This window comes from Schistocerca cancellata, chromosome 4 (assembly GCF_023864275.1).
Source record: "Schistocerca cancellata isolate TAMUIC-IGC-003103 chromosome 4, iqSchCanc2.1, whole genome shotgun sequence".
NCBI classification, from domain to species: domain Eukaryota; kingdom Metazoa; phylum Arthropoda; class Insecta; order Orthoptera; family Acrididae; genus Schistocerca; species Schistocerca cancellata.
This window is the reverse complement of record NC_064629.1, coordinates 303,855,960-303,875,775: the sequence shown is the minus strand read 5'-3', so window position 1 is coordinate 303,875,775 and position 19,816 is coordinate 303,855,960. Positions and strand designations below refer to the sequence as shown.

General features: G+C 40.6%; 1 protein-coding gene across 1 annotated transcript in view; it reads right to left on the bottom strand.

Moving 5' to 3' along the window:
* Positions 1-19,816, bottom strand: part of LOC126184540 (transforming growth factor-beta-induced protein ig-h3-like) — a 356,879-nt gene that overhangs the window by 136,640 nt on the left and 200,423 nt on the right. The gene's annotated exons all lie outside the window — the stretch shown is intronic.

Here is a 19,816-nt window from a genome sequence, read left to right as displayed (position 1 = left end):
GTACATATTTCTGTAAAATTGTCTCTTAGCTGACTATAATGGTTCGGCTGTTTGAAGAGCTATGTATTGACGCGCATTATAAAATTATTGGCAAATAATTATGTACAGTGTGTTCTATGGCCTCTGTGTCACACTTATAAAGGCTTTAGATAGGACTCCGTGGACTACGTTTCACTGAGAAACTAGCTTGTGTTAATTATTGGCTACGTTACATAATTAACTACAAAAGCTGCTCTATCTGGCTAACTGTACGTTCTCTGCGCTAGCTGTATCTGCGTTTTAACTTCTGATACGTTGGGTCGAATATACCTAGTGTGTGATGAATCATTTCAGCGTCACCCATAACTGGAGCAATCTGGTCTTTCTTAGATTGTACAGCAGCCTATTCTAGTCCCACAAGAAAAAAGTCTTAAAAATTAACTCGGGGGACCTTGGTTGTTAAGTACGTTGTCCTTTCCCGATTGTTGATGAACATATACAGCTACTTGGATTATATTAGGGGGTCCGTTCAAGTTCTAAGGCCTCCGATTTTTTTTCTAATTAACTACTCACCCGAAATCGATGAAACTGGCGTTACTTCTCGACGTAATCGCCCTGCAGACGTGCACATTTTTCACAACGCTGACGCCATGATTCCATGGCAGCGGCGAAGGCTTCTTTAGGAGTCTGTTTTGACCACTGGAAAATCGCTGAGGCAATAGCAGCACGGCTGGTGAATGTGCAGCCACGGAGCGTGTCTTTCATTGTTGGAAAAAGCCAAAAGTCACTAGGAGCCAGGTCAGGTGAGTAGGGAGTATGAGTAATCATTTCAAAGTTATTATCACGAAGAAACTGTTGCGTAACGTTAGCTCGATGTGCGGGTGCGTTGTCTTGGTGAAACAGCACACGCGCAGCCCTTCCCGGACGTTTTTGTTAAAGTGCAGGATGGAATTTGTTCTTCAAAACATTTTCGTAGGATGTACCTGTTACCGTAGTGCTCTTTGGAACGTAATAGGTAAGGATTACGCCCTCTCTGTCCCAGAACATGGACACCATCATTTTTTCAGCACTGGCGGTTACCCGAAATTTTTTTGGTGGCGGTGAATCTGTGTGCTTTCATTGAGCTGACTGGCGCTTTGTTTCTGGATTGAAAAATGGCATCCACGTCTCATCCATTGTCACAACCGACGAAAAGAAAGTCCCGTTCATGCTGTGGCACGTCAACATTGCTTGGCAACATGCCACACGGGCAGCCATGTGGTCGTCTGTCAGCATTTGTGGCACCCACTTGGATGACACTTTTCGCATTTTCAGGTCGTCGTGCAGGATTGTGTGCACAGAACCCACAGAAATGCCAACTCTAGAGGCGATCTGTTCAACAATCATTCGGCGATCCACCATAACAATTCCCTCCACTTTCTCGATCATGTCGTCAGACCAACTTGTGCGAGCCAGAGGTTGTTTCGGTTTGTTGTCACATGATGTTCTGCCTTCATTAAACTGTCGCACCCACGAACGCACTTTCGACACATCCATAAATCCATCACCACATGTCTCCTTCAACTGTCGATGAATTTCAATTGGTTTCACACCACGCAAATTCAGAAAACGAATGATTGCACGCTGTTCAAGTAAGGAAAACGTCGCCATTTTAAGTATTTAAAACAGTCCTCATTCTCGCCGCTGGCGGTAAAATTCCATCTGCCGTACGGTGCTGCCATCTCTGGGACGTATTGACAATGAACGCGGCCTCATTTTAAAAAAAATGTGCATGTTTCTATCTCTTTCCAGTCCGGAGGAAAAAAATCGGAGGCCTTAGAACTTGAATGCACCTCGTATGTTTAGTGCTGCGTGACCCAGTATTGAGTCGAGATGGTCTCGGATTGGAACTAAAAAGCGTGCCAGCACCCCGTCGTTGCTGAACCCGCATTTCTTCACGAATCGTCTGCGGCACAGCTTCAAACACCATCAGTACTTCATACTAAATAGTCAGATAGCTTGACCCGTTAGGTGTGGAGGGTGGATGTACGCCTCAATTGAAACACAATCGTTGTTTACTATTCATGTATACGAAGCAGCATGTAAAACGTGGGCACCATGTGATGTCAGTTGATCGTGTTATGTAACTGCTGTGTGTTGGTAACCTATCATACAGGAAAACATCGTAAGAAACATCGACATTAGCACAAAAGCTTATTTCTTAAAAAAAGGAGAACATGAGTCGGTTTAGTTTTACGTATGTCATTGAAACGGGCCGTTTTCTGAAATATGTGCATACAACTGGAATTGACATGTTTGGGACATAGCGTGTTTCGGTCATCATCTTAACGCAAAGATTGCGGTAATTATCCCATTTCGGTTCCCATAGCTTCTTGACTTTTCTGGAAGGTCGATATCTCCAGTAGTGGATCCACCCAAGACTGATATGGCCTAAACCCAGGCTGGATAAGTTGAGCAACAATACTTTCACACTACGCTCTGTCAGAAATTCTTCTGCCAGTTCCATGAAGGTGGAAGCTACATGCGAACGGAATAGTGCGAGCGAAACGCATGACGACTTAAAATTGGGTTATTCGACTAAGAGAGAAACAATTCATCGAAGGAAACGGGGATTTTGTGGGGATCAGTAAGTGACTCATCCGCATCAAAATCACAGGACCAAGAATAATCTCAGAATCCCTGCCGACTTCAAGATGACAATAAAGAGTGAAGCGATTTCGGTGATATAGACATCTTAAACATATATTTTATTGTACTTCCTACCTGTAGAGGTCCTACCGTAACTCAGTTGCTTTTACAAATGTTTAAAATGATTTACCCCTTGCGTTGATGTAATAGGACACTGATGACTGCGTTAATTTTGTGGAGAAATACAAGTCAAATGTAAAATTATCTTTGTTTCGAGAGAGTCCTGTTTATTTCTAGGGGCCTTTGACTGAGACCATTTGTGAGGAAAGCTACATTAATTATGGTGGATTGCCTTTCGTTACCCTCATTTAATATCTGACTGACGTTGGGACATTAATTTTTCGCATCAAGTCTTCTCCTCTGCCACGTCTTCAAAATCTCCAAAGCTTATGTTTCCTTCTGTACAATTAGGGAACCAGAGTGAGATTTTCCAACCATAAAATATCAAAGAATACGCAGCTTACAACGCAAAATAACTTCTGTTGTTTGAGTCTTTCGTAAACACAGCAACGGCCAGTAAATCACGTGTTTGTTCTTCATATTCATTATGAACTGAAGGTTCTTGCGAGTTCGAGAGAGTGAAGTGTAATGAGTACCCACTATTAGTTTGCTGTCTATGTAACATACCTTACAGGAAGGCTTTTTCTGCGTAGAATGTTGTCTTGTTTTTAAATAAGCACTCTATTTCATTATTTAGCAATTAGCTAATTTCGCTCCCTTGGGCATTATCAACGTACATCACAATAGCTTTTTTAATAGCTAAGGAAGATTACGTAACATATAGCAGGTCGGCAATATTTGGCGAAGCCAGTCAGACTCAGATTCACAGATGTCCATGCTCACACAACTCGCTATAGAAATTATGAAAGTGGCAATATTCAGAAAGTGTACAAACGCGGAGAGAATTGTTCCAGCGATATATATTTAAGGTTGCAGGGAGACGAAGAACTTGTGTGAAGAGCTAAGTTCTCTCTGTGTAAATGGAAATGTCGGTGTTGCTCCAAGTAAGACACGAAAGTCTCGTAAAATGAAATGGAACCCAAACGTGGAAGCATGTGTGTATACACCTACATGACTATTCTGCAATTAATACTTAAATACCTGGCAGAGATTTTATCGAACAACTTTCACACTATTTCTTTACAGTTCCACTCTCGAACAGCGCTCAGGAAAAACGAACACTTAAACTTCTCGGTGAAAGCTCTGTTTTCTCTTTTTTTTTTTAACGATAATCATTCTTCCCATGTAGGTGGGTGTCAGAGAAGTATGTCCGCTTTCGGAGGATAATGTTGGAAATTGAAATTTCGTGAAAAGATCTCGCCGCGTCGAAAACCGCCTTTGTTTTTATGATTACCACCCAAACTCGCGTAACATATCCGTGACACTCTCTTCTCCATTTCGAGGTAGTACAAAACGAGCTGACCTTCTTTGAACTTTCTAGATGTCCTCCGTCAGTCCTATTTGACGCGGATCCCACACCATGCAGCAGTACTCTAGCAGCATAACTGGGTAACGTTAATCAAAAAGTTGACTTCGGTAATCGTTAATCCGTTACTAAAGATGTTAACTTCGCTAAACATTAAAGCGTTACTTTACAGTAAATTTATCAGAAGTTAAAATCAATCGTTAACTCGTAACAGTAAACTTTCTCGTAGTATAGTGAAATGGCAAGTGGATCAAACGTATTACGGTTACTTAAATAAAAATGTTTTGGTTGGGGAAGTTTAGGGAGGAAGATAAATAAAAAACAGTCTAATGGTTTAATAATTCAGTTTTATAATTATTTAGTAATCATTGTCAAATCACAGGAGAATAAAAATACAAGAGAATCAGGTAGTATCTTTTAATAAGATATTGCTTTAATCGAATATGCTCATCAACGATGCGTCTACCAAGTTTTCTCTTCGAAACTGAACTTTATCTGAGGTTTAAAGTTTTTATCGGCTTCTCAAACGACTTCTATTCTACGACAGGTAAAGGAATCATGTTCGCAACAAAAAAGTTTACTACGCATTCGTCCACACTATCTTGAGACATACCACTGCCAATTCCTGCATTGCCAAAAGCCTCTCCAGGGCTTCTCTGTCGTATTCTTTCAATCGGTTTTTTTGCTACTGGCTCCGCCGTCGGTAACTGAATTCCCAAGACTGATTTTTCTTTTCGATTTTCCTAGACCACATCGTGCCTTCTCTGTTTCTTCGAACCTTACGTATCGAGATTCGTGTGCTCTCCTAATGGGTTGTTTCAAATTGTTAAGGCCCGAAGTGTTAGCCATTAAGGCTAACACAATGGAAAAGTATTTGTGCTCCCGATCTGGATACATAATTGAAGGCGGAGTTTGCGGCTAGGTGGCGTTAGGTGGGAATGTGAGCCGGCCAGGAAGCGTACCGATATAGTTCGCGCATTTGCGATAAACACCGTATCAGGGTGGTGCAGTGGTTAACGCAACTACCTAGCAAGTTGCAGATCGCGGGTCCGAGACCTGATCCGGCACACATTTTCACTCGTCGCTGGTGATTCCTCACTAAGTCCCAACACAGCTGATATCGTAAGTCCCTTTCCTTTCTCCTCCCTCCACCTTCAATTACATAGCATGTAGCAAAGCTGCGGATTCCGAAAGAACAGACATTAGGCATTCATAAAATTAATGTAATAATTTAAATGCGGGCACGGATTATTTTTTTAGCTGTGGAGCTAGAATCCGATTCTATGTGTTATTTTCCACAGTCAGTTCAATAAAAAAAGTAGTAGCCTACTTAAGGCGAACCCAGCAATAAACAGCCGACACCTAGTTATTTTCCCTCGTACTCTGTTTTTTTTTTTACATCAATCGAGTGCACCTTCGCGTAGCCACACACCTACATGACCCCAGCTTGTCAAACATAATTTCCGCGGGCGGAGCAGCATTATTTTCATCATAAATGATAGATACCTAATTAACGTTAACGAACCAAAGAAAGTTAAAAAAAGTCAAAGATTCCGTTAACGTTTTTTAAAAATTAACTTAAAAGTTAATCCGTTAATCGAAAAGTTAACTTCGTTAATTAACGATTAACGGGTTGACAGTCTTGCGCCCAGCTATGTGTAGCAGAAGACGGACAAGCATAGCGCAGGCAGTCTTTAGTGGATTTGTTGTATCTTCTAAGTGTTCTGCCAATAAAACGCAGTCTTTGGTTCGCCTTCTCCACAACATTACCTACGTGATCGTTCCAGTTTAAGTTGTTCAGAACTGCTATTCCTAGGTATTTACAGAGTTACAATTACACAGGCCTGCGACGTAAAAATTGTTTCAAATTTATTAAGTGATTTTTATAGTATTTTCAACGCTGATTTTGGGGAAAAATAGTGAAAAAATTCCATCACATACAGTTATTTCACAAACTGATTGTCTAGTTTTAGCTGTTTTCGAGATTTCAGCACTGAAGTGAGCTTGAATTTTCGGTTTTAGGATCTCCATAAACTGTTATTTAGCCGTTATTATACTAGATATACATGAAATAAAGATTAATTAGGAGTAAGCAGCAGGATTTTCATGTCAGTGCCTGCCTGTCGCGCTGCTCCTTTCCCGGCCATCACCAACTAGTGAGCTTCTGCTATTAATACTGGCAGAAGTAAAGCTGTGAGGAGGGGGCGTGAGTCGTGCTTGGGTAGCTCAGATGGTAGAGCCCTTGCCCGCGAAAGGAAAAGGTCCCAAGTTCGAGTCTCGGTCCGGCACATAGTTTTAATCTGCCAGGAAGTTTCATATGAGCGCACACTCCGCTGCAGAGTGAAAATCTCATTCCAGCTTGTGCTATTGTCCTTCAGTTCACAGTACCTCTTCACTCTGTGTTGTTCACGTGTTGTTGTTACTAGTGCTTTAAAGTAGTGATTGTTTTCTTGTGTTGTGAAGTTGTTTTATGGACAATGGACAGTGGCTACCAGAGGATGTATAAACTCGCCAGATAGTTTCTCCAACATTTGTGGTAACTATACCGTTAAAAAGCAACAAAGAAACATTTCCGATTTTGTTGAAAAAGTATATTTCACCTACTTTGGTATAAAGTTAGGCGATCAAGATAAGCCCTGGGCCCCACACAAAGTTTGTTCAGTGTGTGTTGAAGAACTGAGGCAAAGGTTTCAACGTAAAAAGCAATCCCTACGTTTTGGAATACCAATGGTTTCGAGGGAGCCCAAAAATCATAGTGGTGACTACTATTTTTGTTCTTGCAACGTACGAGGTTCCAATTTGGAAAACAAAAAGGATATTTCTTACTCTAACATTCAATCAGCAATTCGCCATATTCCCCATGGACCTGAAATACTAATACCCTCTCCTCCAGATTCTTTGGATGATATAGATGATCACGATCCATTGGCTCAGCAAGGTGATAGTGAAGAAGACACAGACTGCTACGATCCTGGCACAACCGATCCCATTCCATTCTCACAATCTGAATTGAACGATTTACTTAGAGGCCTAGGCCTTTCTAAAGAATCGGCAGAGGTTTTAGGATCTCGATTGAAAGATAAACATATGGTGGCTCCGGGTACATCCTTTTCTTGGTATCGATCGAGGGAAAAGGAGTTTGTATCTTTCTTCTCTCAAGAAGGGGACCTGAATTGAACGATTTACTTAGAGGCCTAGGCCTTTCTAAAGAATCGGCAGAGGTTTTAGGATCTCGATTGAAAGATAAACATATGGTGGCTCCGGGTACATCCTTTTCTTGGTATCGATCGAGGGAAAAGGAGTTTGTATCTTTCTTCTCTCAAGAAGGGGACCTGGTGTTTTGCAGTGATGTTCCTGGACTTATGACACGTTTGAAAATAGAATATGCTCCTGATAAGTGGAGACTTTTTATTGATTATTCATAAAGAAGCATTAAAGCAGTACTTCTACACAATAGCAATAAGTATGCTTCTATACCAGCTGGACACTCGGTTCACTTAAAAGAATGTTACGAAAGCCTTGAACTGGTTTTAAGTAAACTGTGTTACTCAGACCACAAATGGACACTATGTGGTGATTTAAAAGCGATTTCAATGCTGCTTCGTCAATAAAGTGGCTATACAAAATTCCCTTGCTTTCTTTGTGAATGGGACAGTAGCGACAGAAAGCAACACTACATAAAAAAGCTTGGCCCTTGAGAAAAACCTTACGGGTAGGGGTTTAAAATGTTGAGAGGAAAAGCTTTGTGGATCCCAAAAAGGTGTTACTTCCACCATTTCACATTAAGTTTGGGCTGATGAAACAATTTGTTAAGGCATTGCCAAAAGAAGGGGAGTGTTTCAGATGTCTTTGTGGTCAGTTTCCTGGTTTATCAGAGGAAAAGCTAAAGGAAGGAATCTTTGTCGGACCAGACATTAGAAAACTAATGACAGATCCCAACTTTGTGGACAAAATGGAACGAAAAGAAAAGGCGACTTGGACATCTTTTAAATTAGTTGTTACGGGTTTCCTAGGAAACAAAAGAGATCCAAGCTACAAGAAAATCGTCGCAGACATGCTCGACAACTTTGAGGAGCTGGACTGTAACATGAGCATTAAAGTTCATTTTCTCCACTCACATCTTGACTACTTCCCTGCATACCTTGGTGATGTAACTGAAGATCAGGGCGAAACATTGCACCAAGATATCAAAGAAATGGAAAGAAGATATCAAGGAAGATGGAACGTTAACATTGTAGCGGACTACTGCTGAATGATAAAAAGAGATGATCCTCGACGATTCCACAGCCGGAAAATTAATAAAAGAAGCTTCGACAGAAAGTGAAAGCGTTGTTATAAGAACTTATGAGCTTCAAGAGAAATGGAAGTGTACTAGAAATGTAGTTTACAACGTGATTTATAAATAAAATAAAATTTTATAACGCATGAAAAAATGTGATAAATGCTTAAATTTTTTTATTATATCCAAAATACTCCCTTTTTTGTGAGAAAACCTGACTTGATAGAAAAAATGGATTGCATTTTTGAAATGTACATAAAAGTCAGCTATCAAATTTGAAACAAGTTTAAAAAAATATTTTTTTGTAGACCTGTGTTACTGAACTATATGAAATAAAATCGTCATAACATCTGAACGGACGTTGTTAGGACGTTAGGACGTTGAAACTGCAAGGTTGGCCGCGGGGCGTGATGGGAATTAGTATGCGCATGAATGGTTTGGTTTAGCGACGAAGCCCACTTTCATTTGGAGGGGTTCGTCAATAAGCAAAATTGGCGCATTTGGGCGATTGAGAATCCGCATCTTGCGATCGAGAAGTCTCTTCATCCTCAACGGTTGACTGTGTTGAGTGCAATGTCCAGTCCCAGAAAAATCGGTGCCATATTCCTTGATGGCGCGGTGACTACCGAACGGTACGTGAAGGTTTTGGAAGATAATTCCATCGCCATTATCCAGAATGACCCTGATTTCGAAAAGATGTGGTTCATGCAAGACGGAGATCGACCCATCGAAGCAGGGGAGTATTTAATGTCCTGGAGGAGCACTTTGGGGACCGCATTCTGGCTCGTGGGCACTCAGGGGCCACTGGCATCGGCCTCGATTGGCAGCCATATTCTCCGGATCTGAACCCGTGCGACCCCTTCTTTGGGGCTATATTAAGGACCATGTGTACTGAAATAACCCCAAAACCATGGCTGAGCTGGAAACAGCCAGTCAGGACGTCGACAGCATCGATGTTACTACACTTCAGCGGGTCATGTAGAATTTCACTATTCGTCTGCGTCACATTATCGCCAATGATGTCAGGCATATTGAACATGTCATAAGGTAAATCCGAATATCCGTAGCGACGTGTAACCGGAATTTAACAGATTCTTTTTGTAACTCATGTGGGACATCACATTGTTCTATACTTAAATTGCCACTTTTCTCACTAAAGAGATATTTTTGCATTTGGTTTTGATCATCTATTGACTTTACAAGATGGCAAATGACAGAATCATCTGTAAACAATCTAAGAGGGCTGCTGAGATTGTCTCCTATATATACTTGAAAAAAGAGACAGCATTGGTCGTAAATTTTTTACTAACGCAAAATCGATTTTCTGTCACTGAGTGACCATCTTCAGTGCTATATTGTATAACTTAAATTAGGATGCACTGTTGTCACTAAGTTTACGGCAATCACATAGACTCAAGTATACCTGTTATCTGGTCGTAGTGCACAAGACAATATGGAGTCGCCAATCAAGTCTCCTATATACAGTAGTTTACGTAGGTCAGGAACAGCAGAGGTCCTATCACACTTCACTGAGGAATGCCAGGTGTTACTTCTTTTTTACTCGATTGGTTTCAGTCAGTTAGTACGAACTGTGACCTTGGTGGCTGGAAATTACGTGACCAGTCTCACAACTGAGATAATACTCCGTATGCAGGCAATTTGAGTAGAAGTCGCATGTGAAGAACGATGTCAAGGGTCTTCTGGAAATCTAAGGGTATGGAATCAATTTGATATCCCCTGTCGATATCACTCATTACTTGATGAGAATAAAGAGCTAGTTGTGTTGCACAAGAGAGATATTTTCTGAATCCGTGCTGACTGTGTGTCAATAGATCGCTTTCTTCGAGGTAATTCATAATGCTCGAACACAGTATATGCTCCAAAATCCTGCTGCAAATCGACGTGGGTGATACGGACCTGTAATTCACTGGATTACTCTTATTTCCTCTCTTAATTATTGGTGTGACCTGTGCAACTTTCCAATCTTTAGATGCTGATCTTTCGTCGACCGAGTGGTTGTCTAAGATTGCTAGGAATCGAGCTACTGTATCAGCATACCCTGGAAGAAATCTAATTGGTATACAATCTGCGTCGGAAGGCTTGCCTTTATTAAGCGATCTGAGTTGCTTCGCTATATTGAGGAAATCTACTTCAAAGTTAGTCATGTTGCCAGCTGTTCTTGATTCGAATTCTTGAATATTTACTTCGTCTTTTTTGGTGAAGTCCTTTTGGAAAACCTCATTTAGTAATTACTTTAGTGGCACTGTCACTGGTAACGTTACCATCGCTATCGAGCAGTGAAGGTATTTTTGTGTCTTGTCGCTGGTTTACTGCTCGTAAGACCAGAATCTATTTAGATTTTCTGCCGTTGTGGAAACTATTAAAAGCCTCTCGCATTGAAATCCACACTAAATTTAGAGCATCTGTAAAACTTCGTCAATGGTGGAGATTTTGCGTTCTTTTAAATTTTACATTCTTTATATCGTTGCTACTGCAACAGTGTTCTGACCTGTTTTGTGTACCATGTGGGATCAGATCCGCCTCTAAATGAGTTATTCGGTATAAAACTCTCAGAATAAATCAGAATGTGAGTTTGAACGAGACAGAATGAATTGTCTTCAGGAAATGGGTTTGACATACCCAAACATTTTGGCTCATAAATGGCATGCAGATCGGGCAGTAATGCGAATGTGGAACTAATAGATACAGACGGCTGCGCGCAACAACGAGTGGTTACTGAACCACGCGGAGCGATCACAGCGTAATATGACCACTGTCTAGTCTGCATATCGTAACGGGCAGTGTGCTTCCGTTTTCATAGTTGGCGCGAAGCGTCTACGTCGAAAGTTTAATATTGTCTGCCGTGGGCTGAACCGGTGGCACATATGCCTTTGCGTATCTATTATCCAGACACTATATATGAGTATGATTGTAATGGGAACATGTACGACGACGTGCTTAGTGCAGAAATGTAGTATTTCCATACAGCTTTCGCATCGACCTTCTCAACTGTGATTGCTACGAGAGGACTTCAAAAATTAAGTTACAAATTATTATTTCAGGCCACGTAACCTTTATTGAATGCTGCTCTATACCTCAAAGTGACATAGAAACATGAATCTTTCTCGACATACTTTACAAGTCTCTGCAAACAGCGGTCGGAACGTTCTACCAATCTTTCGATTCCTCGACGATAGAAATCCACTCCTTGGTCACGCAGCCATTCGGGCACTGCTGTGTGAACGATCTCATCTTTGGAAAATCTCTTTCTCCCCAGATGTTCTTTCGGCTTGCCGAAAAGGTTGCATGGTCGTTGTCGTCTCTTGACGATGTCGACAGCCTTCCTTCCCGATCAAAGTAACCCACGTCTGTGCGGCCTTTATCGAACTGGTCAATTTCATTACAGCTGGACGCGACATTACACGTATTCCATATACCTCCAGGATTTCGAGTTGAATCTGCGTGCAATTTAGACTTTTGCATTCGAGAATCACACCGTCCCGATCGTTGCAACATTGGAGTACGTTTCCACTTACCGCGCAGCTTTACTCGCACACTGTGAGGCACCTGATATCCGCACCGCAGCAGAACTGTGTCTGCAGGAAATCTGGTACATGTACTCACTTCTGACAAGGCTCTACTCTTGTCGCATAGTGGTCTTAGCGTGGGACGACATGTGTAACTTGCTTTTGGAAGTCCCTATTTACATTTGTGTAAGACCGCAGCTGTCAACCTGAATTGTTAAGCAGCTTAGCCGATAAACATTGCATGTCATGTTTTGTGGCACTTGTAATCTTCACTCCCATACATCACTATTAAAATTCTCAGTCTCTGCACAAGTTTTGGAAACTTCGTGAGGCGTAAGATATACAAAAGAAAAAATTTTTACTTATCTTCATTTTCTCTTGTTGTTAGTTCCAGTTCTGGCGTCTAGGGGTAGATTTTTGCGGCTCAAATTTTGAGTTAACGTTGTGGTTTCCTGATGACTAAATAACTGATGAAGTACTATCTGTTGCTATGATTTTCTTTTCTTTTATCCCGTCCTTCTATATCACACTGATTTCACAATATCCATTTTCATACAACCATACATTGCTGTAGACCAAATTAAAAAACACGTGCGTTTCCATCAGAGGCGTGCCCACTACTCCCAGCATTTTGCGTTACTCACAATATTCCAAAGAGTTTACAAAGCGAAAGAGTTTACATACATTCTCAACAAAAGAAGAATCATCACCAAGTTATAACATTATTTTATAAATGAGTCCAGAAATAAATTTAATAATTAGCGTTAGATAGTGCAATTAATAATAAGAATTTTAAATATGCCAGATACTTCGTAATTTCAAATATTTCTATCGTATAGAAAATCTTTCAGAGAAAGATTTCGTATACAAAATTCTTTCAGAGAAACAGACGAGAATGTTCACCTATACCAGATTCGGGATTAATCCTGGTATCGGGTACTTGTATAAAAAAAGGTTACATTAGAAAAGAGTGTCCCTTACACACTGCTGGGCACAACATGCAATCATAGCCACTTCGGATTGAGAGCTATCTACCACTACATCGAAGAAGTTGTAGTGCCTGAATTACTTCCTCTCCCTCAGGGCATTCGGCAATAATAGTTGAGTGGTATTTATGATGCAATCGACGTCGTATGGTTCTGGTGATTCAAGATGGCTGTCATAACGTCACTCCAGCCACCTTTCAATACTTTCCGTAAAAATTGGGGGGAAAACCCAAGATAGCGTAAAATTCCACTTTTAATGTGTAAAAATCCACGATGGCGTAAATGCGTAATTTGTGCTACGTAAAAATGGTGCAATACGATTTTGCAAGAAAAAATAAGTCAACTAAAAACAACAAGAAATTTAAATTGGGTCAAGTGATAATTTATAAGGCTAAGAAATATACAACATTGCGGAAATGGGCAAATTGCCTCACGCCAAAAATTACTCCGCCACAGCACCCTTTCCAGTTTTAACTTTGGGCGTTCCCACACAAGTTCCCGCCAGTGATTCAGAAAGTAACTTCCGGTAACAGCATTGTTACGCTGTTGTCAATAATTCGCCCTTTCCGGGTTTTTACTCTTCACAAGTGTATGATTTCACATTTTTACATCAAATTACTCACACCTCACTGCTTATAGTCCCAGAAGCAGTACCTTTAAACATATATTTCTAATTCCACTGTTGTGACATTGTGCAAGTGTTGTGAATACACACGTAAACTGTCCAGTAGAGTTTACTTTAATTTATTTATTTATTTCCAGACTAGTATCGGCCGCATCTTCATCATCAGCGGCATCTGCATTATAGAAGACAGAACTGTACCAGTTTCGTGATTTCATTTACTATAGACTAAACAGTTAGTTACAAAATTATTTGAACAATTCCATCCTTAACTGTAAGATGTTGTTCTTGGTATCTAATTTAAAGAATGGAAATTCTGAGAAAAACTAACACACTACGCTTAATTTTCTAAACATCCTGCAAGTAGTACAAATTAGGAAACTGGTTTCCTAATCTGCACCATGGGTGCATAAATTGTAACACCCTCATAAACTATGTCCCTGATCTTAAAGATATGTACTAGTTTAAGTTTAAGGAACGTTCCGTACTTTAGTTTACACATATTTTAGTTCTTACATCACTTTTTGAAGGCACTACACTATAACTTTCTCACTCCTTTCCCCCTTCCCCCTTTGCACATTTTGCATAAATCCACATTTTGCTTTTCGTTGCATCTGATAATTTTTTTCCCATACGATCTTCTTGTACTATTTTACGAATGAGTTTCAGTGGTAAGTTCCCCGCAGAGTCTCCAAAATCCTTTTCCACGGGTGGAGCTGTAGTTCTACATCTATTCTCCTGTGCTTTAGTTAGTTGTTTTTATGCATGGGCTCTTCGTCAGTTCACGAGCTTCATATGTACACCTTAAATTTTTGTTTGGAGCTTTCATGAGTTCTCTTGCATTCGGCGATATCGCTTGGATGGGCAACTATAGCCCACATTTTGCCTGCCATGGCTTCTTCCGCATTGAAATTATTGGGCAATCCGTTTCATTCTGCAGTTTTTCGTTGTTAGTTTCCTACAAACGGAGCACAAGAGATACAGGTTAATGACTCCCTGAAAACTAAGATAATTTCATGTATATTCACCCAGAAATAGAACATTATATTGTCCCTTACTTTATAGCAGTAATTGTATTTGCAATGTACACAGAAAATTGATGGTTAACTATCACAGAATCAACACTGGCTGTAGACGATCTGTTCTTCAACACACAGAACTCTTGCCTGACAATATGCGTCCAGTAAGAACGTAGAGCCGGTATAATATACACAACTCTACGCTACATTTATCTCTAATGTACTGCGTTTCGCATTACTTAATGTGACTGCTTCTTTTCATATAATTTAACTTATATACTGTTTTCTCAGCACATGTTGGATGACTGTCACTCTCATCATTTTCTGGTGAAGTGGCGAGATTGGGTGGGCCTGTCTCCCCACCCGTTCCCCAGGTGCTGAGTTCGGCGACCTCGTTGCGTTTATTATTGCCCCTACTCGCGAAGCGTGAACTGCTGGGTCCGGTCTTGGCATATAGCTGCTAGTGCAGGGCTTCATGCCAAACATAGCTGGTAGCCCTCGTCCCTATTGACACGATTGTCATGGAGCCTTATCTCAATTGATTTTTCGATTATGCTCACCCAAAAGTATCTAGCTCGGCACAACATGTTTGATTTCTCAAATTAGAACATACGTCCCTTGTTGAGGCTGTGCTCTGCCACTACTGATTTACCTTCATGCCCCAGACGGACGCAACTAATGTGTTCACTCAGGCAACAGCGACCGGCTGAGGCAGACGCAGCAACAGGGAAGTAACCGATTTTGTGACTTTTACCAGTTCCTGACCAGGAGCGAATTGTGTGATTTCATCTGTGTGCTTTGATAGTTTAATTTAATGAGTTTCTGCGTATTAATTTAATATCTAAAAGCCACAGCTCTCGTGTTTTCGTTTACATCGGAAAGGAAACGGATTTTGTGACTTTTTACAACCTAATCAAGGGCAAATTATTTAGTATCACCTGAGTGCTTCGGTAGTTCAGTTTCTGAATCTCTGAGTATTAATCTAATTTATTAGACACAGTTGTTGCGTTTTAGTCAGTGTCTACAGTGGAGATCCGTAGCACGAATCGATAATCTGTTTATCTTTGCAGTGTAGTTTTCCAAGGTCTTTCGTATAAACAGGGAATGTGATTGTTTTGTGCGGATGTGAGCCGAGTTGGTGACACTTCACTCTCAGCTCCAGGCTATGATGACTTCGGTTACATAGCTTGATGCTGCAGTGGATGGGCACCACTGTTGTGGGCCGACTGTGGGATCCAATGGACGTCCAGCATGTCCAAGTCGTCCAATCAGTTACTATTCGCAGTGGGGTTGACCCCTCACCTGTGGTCGAGTGGGAGGTCGCCTCGGAGAGTGGCAGGCGAAAGACTTCTCAGGGGCCCGCATGCAAGGACTCCCCAGTTAGTCTGACAAACAGGTTCCAGGTGCTGTCTGTGGCTGACACTGTCGCTCAGCCAAATGCAGTCGCCTGTCCTGTTTGAGAGGATGACTCTCGGCCTGCAAGATCTGGGCAATCACAGAGGGTGGGATTATTGACAGTTTGGAGCTCCAACGTTAGGCGCATTATGGTGCCCCTTAGGGACATGGCTGCCAAGAAGGGGAAGAAAGTCAATGTTCACTCTCTGTGCATACAGTGTGGTGCCATTCCATAAGTGGAACGGGTCGTTCTGGATGCCATGAAGAGCACAGAGTGCAGCCAACTTAGTAGCAATGGTGTGTGTCACTTTGGATTTGGATGGTTTGGAGCGGCTAACAGAAGTAGTAAAGGCTGCTTGTCTTGTCTGCGAGATGAAAGCAGAGCTCACCATTTGAAGCACAGTCGACAGGACCGATTGCGGACCTCTGGTACAGAGCTGAGTGGAGGCTCTGAATCAGAGGCTCAGATGGTTCTGCGACCCTGTAGGCTGTAGATTCCTCGACTTGCACCATAGGGTGGTGGGGTTTCGGGTTCTACTGAATAGGCCAGGAGTCCACTACAGGCAGGTGGTGGCGTGGACTGGGCGGTTTTTTATGTTAGAGGGTCTCGGGAAAACACAAAAAGGGCTTCAGTCACACAGGGTGCAGGCCGAACACAGGAAGAACGTAGATAATTGTCGTAGCTATGTTGAGGAAGTACCACAGCTCCAGGCGCTAATAGGAAGCACTGACTCTCGAATCGTTATAGGCACTGAAAGCTGGCTAAAGCTCGAGAGAAGTTCAGCCGAAAATTTTTGCGGAGAGTCTAACGGTGTTCCGAAAGTATAGGCCAAACACAGTTGGATATGGTGTGTTTGTTGCTGTTAGAAGTAGTTTGTACCTTGTCACGAAATTAAAGCAGATAGTTTCTGTGAGTCAGTATGGGCAAAGGTCATTCTTGGCAGTCGAAATAAAATAATAATTGGATTCTTTTACTGACCTCCCAATTCAGATGATACGATTGCTGAAAGGTTCAAAGAAAACTTGAGTTTGATTTCAGTACAATTGTAGTTGGCGATGACTTTAATTTAGCCTCGATATGTTGGCGAAAATACAAGTTTAATTCCGGAGATAAACATAAAAAAATCACCCGGAACTGTGGGAAACGCTTTCTCTGAAAATTATTTCCAGCAGTTAGTTCATGAGCCCATGCGAATAATAAACGGCTGTGAAAACACGCTTGACCTCTTAGCAACAAATAATCCTGAGCTAATAACGAGCATCAAAACGGATAAAAAAATTAGTGAACACAGGGTTGTCGTAGCGAGATTGAATATTGTAACCCCAAAGTCATCCAAAAATAAACGAAAAATATACCTATTCAAAAAAGCAGATATTACATTAGATTTACTTTCATTCCAATTGATCCGCAGTGAGGAGGTCCTCCAGGATGTAGAACATGTTAGAAAAACAATAATACATGACAAATATTTACAACTGAAACAAATAAGCTAATGTACCTTCCACAGGTCCCAAGTGGAATGATTCGTCATTTTTTTTAATGAACACTATATGAAAGAATCATTTTACAAACACTAATGCACAGAATTTAAAATAAAAAATGTTTTTTTTATTTATAAGGTTATAAACATGTAATAGAACTACTACAATACTTATTTACAATGAACACATTACTGCACTGAAATGGTGCAGAAGTTAGATTGTACACACACACACACACACACACACACACACACACACACACACACACACACAAACACACACGCCTTTTTTTGTTTCTTCATTTGCAATACCACATTTTTGAATTTTGTGTGGAATATCCGCTCAGTTATGTGACTGGATTCGTGATTTTCTGTTAGAGAGGTCACGGTTCGTCGTAACTGACGGAAAGTCATCGAATTAAACAGAAGTGAGTTCTGGCGTTCCCCAAGGTAGTGTTGTAGGCCCTTTGTTGTACCTTATTTGTATAAACGATTTGGGAGACAATCTGAGCAGCTGCCTTAGGTTGTTTGCAGACGAGTCTGTCGTTTATCGAGTAGTAAAGTCATCAGAAAATCAAAACAAATTGCAAAACGATTTAGAATAGAAATCTGTATGGTGCGAAAATTGGCAGTTGACCCTAAATAATGAAAAGTCTGAGGTTATCCACATGAGCGCTAAAAGGAATCCGTTAAACTTCGGTTACACGATATATCAGTCAAATCTACAGGTTGCAAATTCAGCGAAATCCCTAGGAATTACAATTGCGAACAACTTAAATTGGAAGGAGCACACAGAAAATGTTGTGGGGAAGGTGAACCAAAGACTGCGTTTTATTGACAGGACATTTAGAAAATGTAACAGATCTACTAAAGAGGCTGCCTACACTACGCTTGCCCGTCATGTTTTAGAAGACTGCTGCGCGGTGTGGGATCCTTACCAGACAGGATCGACGGAGTACATCGAAAAAGTTCAAAGAAGGGCAGCACGTTTTGTATCATCGTGAAACAGGGGAGAGAGTGCCACTGAAATGATACAGGATTTCAGGTGGACGTCATTAAAACAAAGGCGTTTTTCGTTGCGGCGGAATCTTCTTACGAAATTTCAATCGCAAACTTTCTCCTCCGGATGCGAAAATATTTTGTTGAAGCCGATGTGCATAGGGAGAAACTATCACCATAATAAAACAAGGTAAATCAGAATTCATCCGGAACGATATAGGTATTCGTTTTTTCAACGCGCTATATGAGACTGGAATAATGGAGAATTGTGAAGGTGGTTCGATGAACTCTCTGCCGGGCACTTAAATGTGATTTGCAGAGTGTCCATGTAGATGTAGATGTAGATGTAGACTTAGGCATGTAGCATCCTGATATAATTTTACAGGTATATTCGAATAGTGTATGTGAATTCTGTCTGCAATATGTGTCGCGAATAAAGTTAGTAATAAGGAAGTAATTAATTAAAACGTCATGCCTGATGTGGCATTTATATTGCACGAACATCGAAAATGTAGTAAGCGATAAACTTTTTCCCGTTCATCATTTTGTGGGTGAGAGAAATTCTCGTAAAAGTTTGAAATTATGTTAAAGTTTGTTGCAAGTCACTAAGTGCTCTCATTCTCAAATACTGGATTAATAAAATCTGTGCTTCCACGCATCGTGGTCGACACTGCTTTTCCACACCCACCACTACCCTTTTGATAGGTAGGTGGTTTTTACGCCAACAACGGGTCTTTGCAGACAGTAAGTAATAAGTGTACCAAGTTTGATTGAAATCGGTCCAGTGCTTTAGGAGGAGATGTGAAACAATCAAACATACATACATACATAATACATACATACACGCATACTTACAACCATTTTTGCAATATGTATGGATTCTATTTGTCAACATGTAACTATATCGAAACATTTAAATTCTGAATCAAACTCCAAAATTGCTCGTGTTTGATTATGATGATGGAATAAAATATTATGTTTTCTTTCTGATGCTTAAATCTTATCGTTTGATGTTCGCTTTTGTCAAATTTGTTAATCGATCTCATAATTATTTCAAATGCACGATTTTTTAGTCGTTTTCCTATTTTTAGTTGTGATAAATACAGTTTGGTCTTTAAGAATTCATTCTTTTTATTCTTTTCTCGTATTTGTTTTTTATCTACATCATTTAACCTTTTTGTTTTACACATCTGGCAACTTTTTTCATTTGTTTTATAATCACGTAAGCATGTAATGGTGTAACTCGATTGGTGAGACACCTTTTACTGAAACATTAACCTTCTGCATTCCTCGTATTTAACACATATAATACAGTTTAGGAATATCATTACATAAACTATGAAATAAACGACTAAATGAGTATATACGTACGTTAGGCATATCATGCTAATTAAAACTGACATATAACTAGATAA